Below are 8063 nucleotides of genomic sequence, written 5' to 3'. Positions count from 1 at the left end.
ACAAAACAAAACAAACAAACAAAAAAAAAACCTTGCACATTTCTTCTTAGGTTGATAAAGTTTTTTTTCTGTTTTAAAATGGGATTTCTTTCCTATTCATTTTCCAAACAGTGTTGCTGTACAGAAAAATACTAACTTCCAGTGTGGCTCTTATATCCACTGTAAACTCCTACTAGGTCCAGATTTAATATCACAATACTCTTAATCTTAACAGTCTAGTAATTATTTAATTTTTAAAACTAAGTAACTGTTTAATAGTAGTAACATGAATGTTTTCTGATAGTAAAGGTCACTTAAAATTAAGAAACATGTGGTAAAGGTTGTAGGCCTCTCTGGAGAGCTTCAAAAATAAACACGGCGCCTCGTTTGCTTATTTTAGATCAAGGTCCTAACATAAAGCAGGGAGAGGAAAAAAAATAAGATGCCCTCATCTGGCCTTCTCCCTATATTATGGTTTAATACCGATTTTTGCTCCCTTATGCCAAACTCAAGGTCGAGAAAAACATAGTGCTCATTTGCACTGATGGAACAGCAGGAACAAAGTGAATATGCTTTCTAAAAAACCATGGTAAAGTTTTAAAAATTACATTCTCCTGTGTGCCTCTATAGCCTTCTGAAAACACCTTTTTTGCCCAGCTATAAGCATCTCCTAGGTAAAAATGCGTGATCATAAAAAAGAGAAGAATTCTGCTAATTATTTTGAGTTTACTTGATGATTTTCAATAGTTTAAGTTTCACCGTACATAATATTGCAAATATCCGCCAGGCGCAGTGGCTAATGGCTGTAATCCTAGCACTTTGCGAGGCCGAGGCGAGTGGATCACTTGAGGTCAGGAGTTCAAGACCAGCCTGACCAACATGCTGAAACCCCATCTCTACCAAAAATACAACAATTAGCCAGGTATGGTGGCACGTGCCTATAATCCCAGCTACTCGGGAGGCTGCGGCAGGAGAACTGCTTGAACCCAGGAGGCGGAGGTTGCAGTGAGTGGAGATGGTGTGCAACTGCACTCCAGCCTGAGAAACACAGTGAGGCTGTCTCGAAAGAATAAAAACCAACAAACATAATATTGCAAATATCTATATATGTGTCTATATATATATAGTTTGAATTCAAGACCTGCTAAAGTTTTACCTATAGCTATCCCTAAAAAGATGTGGTAACTTCTTTTTAGGGATAAATGAGGGAATGACAACTGTTCAATGTTTCTGAAAAATATTTGGTTTCCATTGAAGGATATTGAGTTTATCACAGTTACTGCATTTTCCAAATTCTCAAAATAGGTTTAACGTAAAAGTGTAGTAAAAGATTGCCTGAAAAAACAACCTACAAAGGACATGAAAAGCTGAACTCAAGTTTTTAGACATGTCTCCTAAATTTCTATGATTATGAGTTCAAGTACATGGGAATGAATTTTCTTCTGTCTTTGCAACAAAGATTGGTTTTAATTGGAAACAGCACAGCAAAATTTTTCCATACTGCAGGAGATATTATTACCTAAGTTTCAGAGCAGTCTTGGTAGATTAGCCAGCTTTAATTTATAGAAAAACTTAGCTATGATTTACTTATATGATGAGGACTGGCATGGACTAACATACGAGTGGTCAAATTCCAAGTATTTCCCCCAACAATCCTGTGACATAACTTCATCAGGATTTAAAACTCCATCTGCTTTGTTGCTAGCCTGATACAACCAGGTTCTAGTTAAGAGCAAAAAGGCACATACCATGCAGATGTTTTATGGGAAACGTTCCCATTGCTCTTTCAAGTTGGTTTATATTAGTGAAAAAGCCATACGTAGTGTGGAAATTATTAAGAAGAAATGACTCAGAAAAAGCAATAGTTGCTTTTAAAGACCAAGGGGAGAAATAAACCCAAAATCACACGCTCTGAAACTGGAAAAGTTTCAAATGCAAACTGTGTTCCTGTCTGGTGTGTCTGAAAGGCACGGGTGCTGAAGATTATTAATATATTGTTATTTCTTCTAAGGATGGCACTGGTCAAAGAGGATGGTAGGCCTGTTTTGAGGAACTGTTACCGACTGGGGAGTTTAGGCTTGGGGACCCTGGTCCTGAGAAAAATAACCCACTGGTTGGCAGTTCCAACCCAATAGACAGCTTAGGATCTAACTTGATGCTGGAAATTACAAAGGCTTCTAATGAAGGAAATAACAAAGTTCCTATGATTGGTGACAGATGAGCCAAAACTGAAAAAGCTTTTCGTTGTTATTATTTTTAAACAGCTTTCAGAAAACTAACAAGACCTTTTGGCCTTGACCCAGCAGAGAATAAATGTCCCCCACTGGATGGATATTCTGTCAACTGAAATTTCTCCACAGTAACAATTCTAATTAATTATTCAAAGCCAGGGGTTGATTTTCTAAGGTTAACTATGGTCTCCTGTTTAGGTCATTAAAAACTGGTTTTTCCTTTTCTTTAGTGTCTGCTCACCCAGGCATTGATGAGAAGCTTTAACAGCAGCCTTGCAATAAAGGCTCTACTTTTAAGGTGAGTTTGTCATTTTGCAGACTTGGTTTAAGGGATAATTAGCAATAAATAGAGATTTTGTCTAGGTTCTATATAATCAAAAACTTTAGAAATCCACTTACTCTCTTATATAAGCATGGAAACAACAGACATTAATATTATCACAAGGCATTGCAAGATCTTTTGAATTAAAGAATTAACCATAATTTTGTGATGCTTCATTAATAAGCATACTTCTTAAAACAGAAATTAAAATTGAAACATTATTTGACATAGTAACTCAGAAAACCAGTCATTCTCCAAGGAGACTGGATTAACATGGGTTTACCGAGTGAAATGTAACACTTCAGGCAAGTCAATTCATGCTAACATATTTTTATTGTGCAATACAGGTAGACAATATATACTTTTTCTAGCAAGAGAAAAAGGGTGTACCACTCAGTGTTCACCAAAATAACCCTAGAATAGGTTAGTACATGAAATGTAATGTTATTAAGAGTCACAATGACAATATGCACCAGAACTCTACAAACGAAAATGAAATTCAAGCCAAATTAAGTAGTTCTCATTATAATGAAAACAAGCAGTCTGGCATTAAGTGGGGCTCCACCTGTTAGGAGTAAAATTTGATACTCCAAAAGATGAGGACCAGTCAGCCAGCAGTTGGTCAAACATATAAAATGTAATCACGTGGGAAAGGGAATGGGATTTCTAGAAACCAAATTCCTGAACACACCTGCTATCCCTCAATGTCTTTAACTTTGACTCCCTCCAGATCTGAATGACCTACTGAAACTATGAACCTTTCAAGTCTCTGGGAAAGGATTTGGTTATAACCCAAACTCAATTCTCAAAGTCATTTCTCGTAAGAAAGCTCAAAATTATGTTTTCTGTCCTTTTTCTTTTTTAAGAGACAGGGTCTGGCTCTGTTGCCCAGGCTGGAGTACAGTGGCATTATCATAGCTCACTGCAGCCTTGAACTCCTGGGCTCAAGAGATCCTCCTGCCAGAGCCTCCCAAGTAGCTATGATTTACACACATGTGCCACCATACTCAGATAATTTTTTCAAGCTTTTTTGTAGAGGCAAGTGTCTCGTTATGTTGCCCAGACTGGTCTTGGAACTCCTGGCCTCAAGCAATCCTCCTGCCTTGGCCTCTCAAAATGCTAGGATTACAGCTGTGGGCCACCATGTCTGACCCATTTCATTTCTCATAGCCTCCAGCACACTGTTTGTTCTAACCCAGGTAACCCTCTCTGACCCACTGCCAAAGCAACAAATCCATCCAGCCTGGGGTGAGGAGCAGCTTGCTGCCCGCGGTCCATGGCTGGGCTCATTCTTGCACACAAACCTGCTTCCTTCTTGCCTCCTTTTCCTCCCTCTCGGCTCTTCTTCAGCACTGCCTTTAACATTTTCAACACTTGTTTCTAAAGAGAAAAGGAACAGAGAGAAGAGGAATTAAACGTTGAAAGTTGGAATATAACTTGGGTATTGATAAAAAGAGGTAACTTGCATTCAAACAAACAGACCACTTAATATTAAGGTACCTTAGTACCTTAAATCTTACATTAATTTTCTATGAATAAACTATGGCGGGAAACTGAATGCTGAAGACACAAGGAATGTTCTATAACTTTTAATGAAGTGATTAGAAGTTCACTGTTGTTAGAAAAGCTAAAAAAAAAAAAAAATACAATAGTGCATTCTCAGCATTCCACATCTAATTAAGGTTATGAGGCTAAACCTGGGTACAGTACTGCAAGATATTTGGCACAGTTTCCCAATCCCAGTTCATCAAAAGGTGGCACGAGAACATGGAATCAAAAAGAAAATGAAAGAAGCTACATGGTTAAAGGCAATGTTTTACAGGTGTTACTAATTATATAATCACAAGGAAAACATTTTGGAAGGTTATGAAATGAGGCATATCTTACAAACATTTGCAAAATAAATACAGTGGGAACACATTTTAACCCTGATCAGAGAACCCAATTAAACAGCACACACTACAGTGGGTTTTTACTATACATAGTTATAACTTTGGGATGGGGAAGGGAAGTAAGTAGAACAGGCCTGTGGCACTACGGCCAAATCCTTTAAAGAAAAGGCTGTATCTTTAAGCAGGGTTGTACTGAGCTTGTAAAAACACCACAATGACCCAGGCCTAAGATGAAACATGAAACCATCTCTACAGCAAGCGACAGACAAAAGGACCATTATTTCATCATGAAGCCAGGATCCTTTAAGCTCTCTCTCCCAACTACTAACTCAGATGAGATGGCTGAACAACCCCAGATGGTAACCAATCTTAGTGGGTTGTGTTACCCACCACACCTTTATTAATGCACTGAGAGAGGGAAGCAGAAGGCAAGCAGGTCTCTGGAACAGGCAAGAAAAGGGGTGGGGAGAGGAGTAATGAGGATGGGGAAGGGGAGGGGAGCAGAGAAAGGGAGGCAAGAAGGGAGAAACTCCTATGTAGGAGGGCTCCCAAATTTGCCTCGTTAGCACAAATGCCTCAAATGGCCTCAGTGTAACACACCACCTCTCAGCCCCCAGGGTAAGCAGAAGTTTTGTGGGACCCGTTGAGAAGAGTAAGGAACCCCAATGTGTTGCCATTCACAGAATCACACAACGTAAGCAGGCAGGGTGACCTTTCTTATCATTTGGTCCAAGCCTGTATTTGTTTTCCCAAGCCTTTTGTTTTACTGATGAAGAAACAGAGACCCAGGGAGGCTGGCTTGCCAGGGGTCACGCAGCTAATTAACAGCAGGGCCAGAATCCAAATCTGCAGCAGCCCAGCAGTACCACCTTCCTCCCCTCCACCAGGCCGGTCTCTCCTCACACATCAATGAAAGCTTTGGGCAACAACAATCAAACAGAACTGAGTGATACTAGAAAGATAGTATCTTAGGCAGAATCTGGAAAAAGCCATACTGAAGGTTATCGGAGTAAAATCATCTTACACACAAGTTTTACATACTGAAGGGGCATGGCTTAGAGCCTAATTCTGTTTTTGAAAATGCTGCTTGAATAAACCCTGGTGAAAAAGTTTAGGTTTCACCTAAAGGGCAAACACTAAAGTTGGAAGGGAGCAATAGTTTCCACAAGGAACCGATGGAAGATACAAACTTCTGTTAACAAGCACACTTCAGAGAAACAATGAAAAATACTGTAGTATTAAAAAAATGGCAGTAACAGTTAATAATAAATAGATACCTGGTAAACACAGACATATTCTTCAACCAACCAACTTTGGGGTTTATAATTTAGAAAAAACTACCTAAAAAATATGAGAAAAATACTGACGGAGCCATGCCACCAAAGCTCGTCCAAGGTCCCTTGCACCAAGCCTTGGTGAACTCTTCCAGAGCCGTATGTTTACCTGGATCACTGACCAAGCTCAGGTCCCACCACATCCATGAGCTGCTCCTGATTAATCACCCAGGTCATCACCAGTTAGAGTAGACCTACCATGCCACTTAGAATAGGCATCCCATGGGGCAAGGACTAGGTGACACTGACTTTGGTATCTCATCCCAGACACCCTGTTTTCCTATTTTGGGGCACTCACCTATTTTCAGGATAGATGTACCTTCCACATCAGTGGTCTTAAGTGAAAGAGGCTATCAAATATCTGCTATAATACTTCTTCCAGTTCCTGTTTTCCTCCATAAATAGCAACTCTAGGGAAATAGCTTAAATTTTATATTCTTAAAAAAGCTATTCAAACTGTGACCTAGAGCAACTTGAACTGACTATACCCGAGTGCAAAAATAAGGAACCATCCTCCCCTCCCCTAGACTGGAAAGGAAAAATGTAAGTCTTCCCAACAAGTTAAATTCTGAAATTAACACAGATCAGAGTGGAGCTATACAAAGTCACCTGGAAGTCTCAATCATCTCTGGCCAGTTATAAACCTATAACTGGAACTTAATAGTCACCAATGGACATGCAGGCTATGCCCACCGAAAGGGGGATGGTCAGAAATAGCATTTATAGGAATAGGCCATAGAGGCCAATGACAATAGTACACTCCAGAGAAGACTATCTGGCATGCCAGACAGTATCTGTACACTTATAAACACATATCCCTACATTCAATTCTGGAAATGGACACATTGGGCTGTTGCAGCTGGGTGCTGTCACACATTGGTATGATACAACTACTTCTTGTTCTGGTTCTGTTCACACTGAGAAGCACCTCGTAATTTCGCTCCTTTCTTAGTCTGCAAACAGTGGGGAGAGAGTGTGCTGGTCCAGTTCACACAACTGTCTGGCTTGCTGACACAATTCTGAGAATAAATTAACAAATCAGTACTCCAGCTTTCAACAAAAGCTCTCATGAACTTTGCTTTATTAAAGGGAGTCACTTTGTCCAGTACCATCAATTTAAGACATGGAGAATACTGAGTTTCTGAGGACCAAAGGGAAGACAGTGGTAAATTCCTCAATGGAAATGGCACCGTGAAACCCACCTGTGTAGGCAGCCAGCAGGCTCTCCTCTTCTGCATCATCACACTTCCCTTCCAGTAGCAACTTCAACTACTGTCATTTTTCCCCTAAAAGGGTGAACACTGAGCCATCATGGACGTGAACCAAATAGAAATGCAAACCAGCCTTTCTGACACAGTAATTCAGACTCAGCAGATTAAATGACAAGCCCAACATACTGTGTGGTAAGGAAGTACCTATGGACAAGTATCACAGGATAAAACATAAGAAATACTGTTCTTTTTTACTATATATGTGTGTGTGTGTGTGTGTGTGTGTGTGTGTGTTTTGTTTTGAGACAGTCTCTCACTTTATTGCCTAGACTGGAGTGCTGTGGCACAGCTTCAGCTCACTACAACCTCCACCTCCTGGGTTCAAGTGATTTTCTTGCCTCAGCCTCCTGAGTACCTGTGATTACAAGTACCTACTAGCATGCCCAGCTAATTTTTATGTTTTTAGTAGAGACAGGGTTTCACCATGTTGGCCAGGCTGGTCTCGAACTCCTGATTTCAGGTGATCTGCCTGCCTTGGCCTCCGAAAGTGCTGGGATTACAGGTGTGAACTGCTGTACCCGGCCTACTTTATATTATAGACCAAAGGCACAGATATAACTCAAATACTGACCAAACAATCCCTCAAGTTCTGCCCCATAAAACCTTAGCCTCTATGACAACAAGTAGAACAAATGTACTGTTAGACCTAAATACTTAAGAATAAGTCTTTGAAAATGTGAAGAACGTCAGATGTCATTTCTTTCCATTACATACTTTTGAGGAAGAGTGTACGGGAGAAAAGGTGTCTTTTCCTCACCCATGGCAAGGTTCATGGCTGACACCCCTATAACAAAAAGACAGATTAATAAGAGAAAGGCAAAACAAATTTACTCAACCAAAGTTTTGCATCACACAGGAGCCTTCGGAAATGAGGATCCAGAGACTCAGGAAACTGAATTTTTAGGCTTAAGTACAATGAAGAATGAACAGCCACATAGAAGCAGAAGCATGATTGAACAAAAAGGGAATGAGGCCTAATAATTGGGGTGGGGGCCCTCAGCAAGGCCTGCTTGTCCAGATTCTTCCTGTCCTCT

The sequence above is a fragment of the Papio anubis genome, chromosome 10, assembly GCF_008728515.1.
Source record: "Papio anubis isolate 15944 chromosome 10, Panubis1.0, whole genome shotgun sequence".
In the NCBI taxonomy this organism is placed as follows: domain Eukaryota; kingdom Metazoa; phylum Chordata; class Mammalia; order Primates; family Cercopithecidae; genus Papio; species Papio anubis.
Note: the sequence above shows the minus strand (reverse complement) of the source record.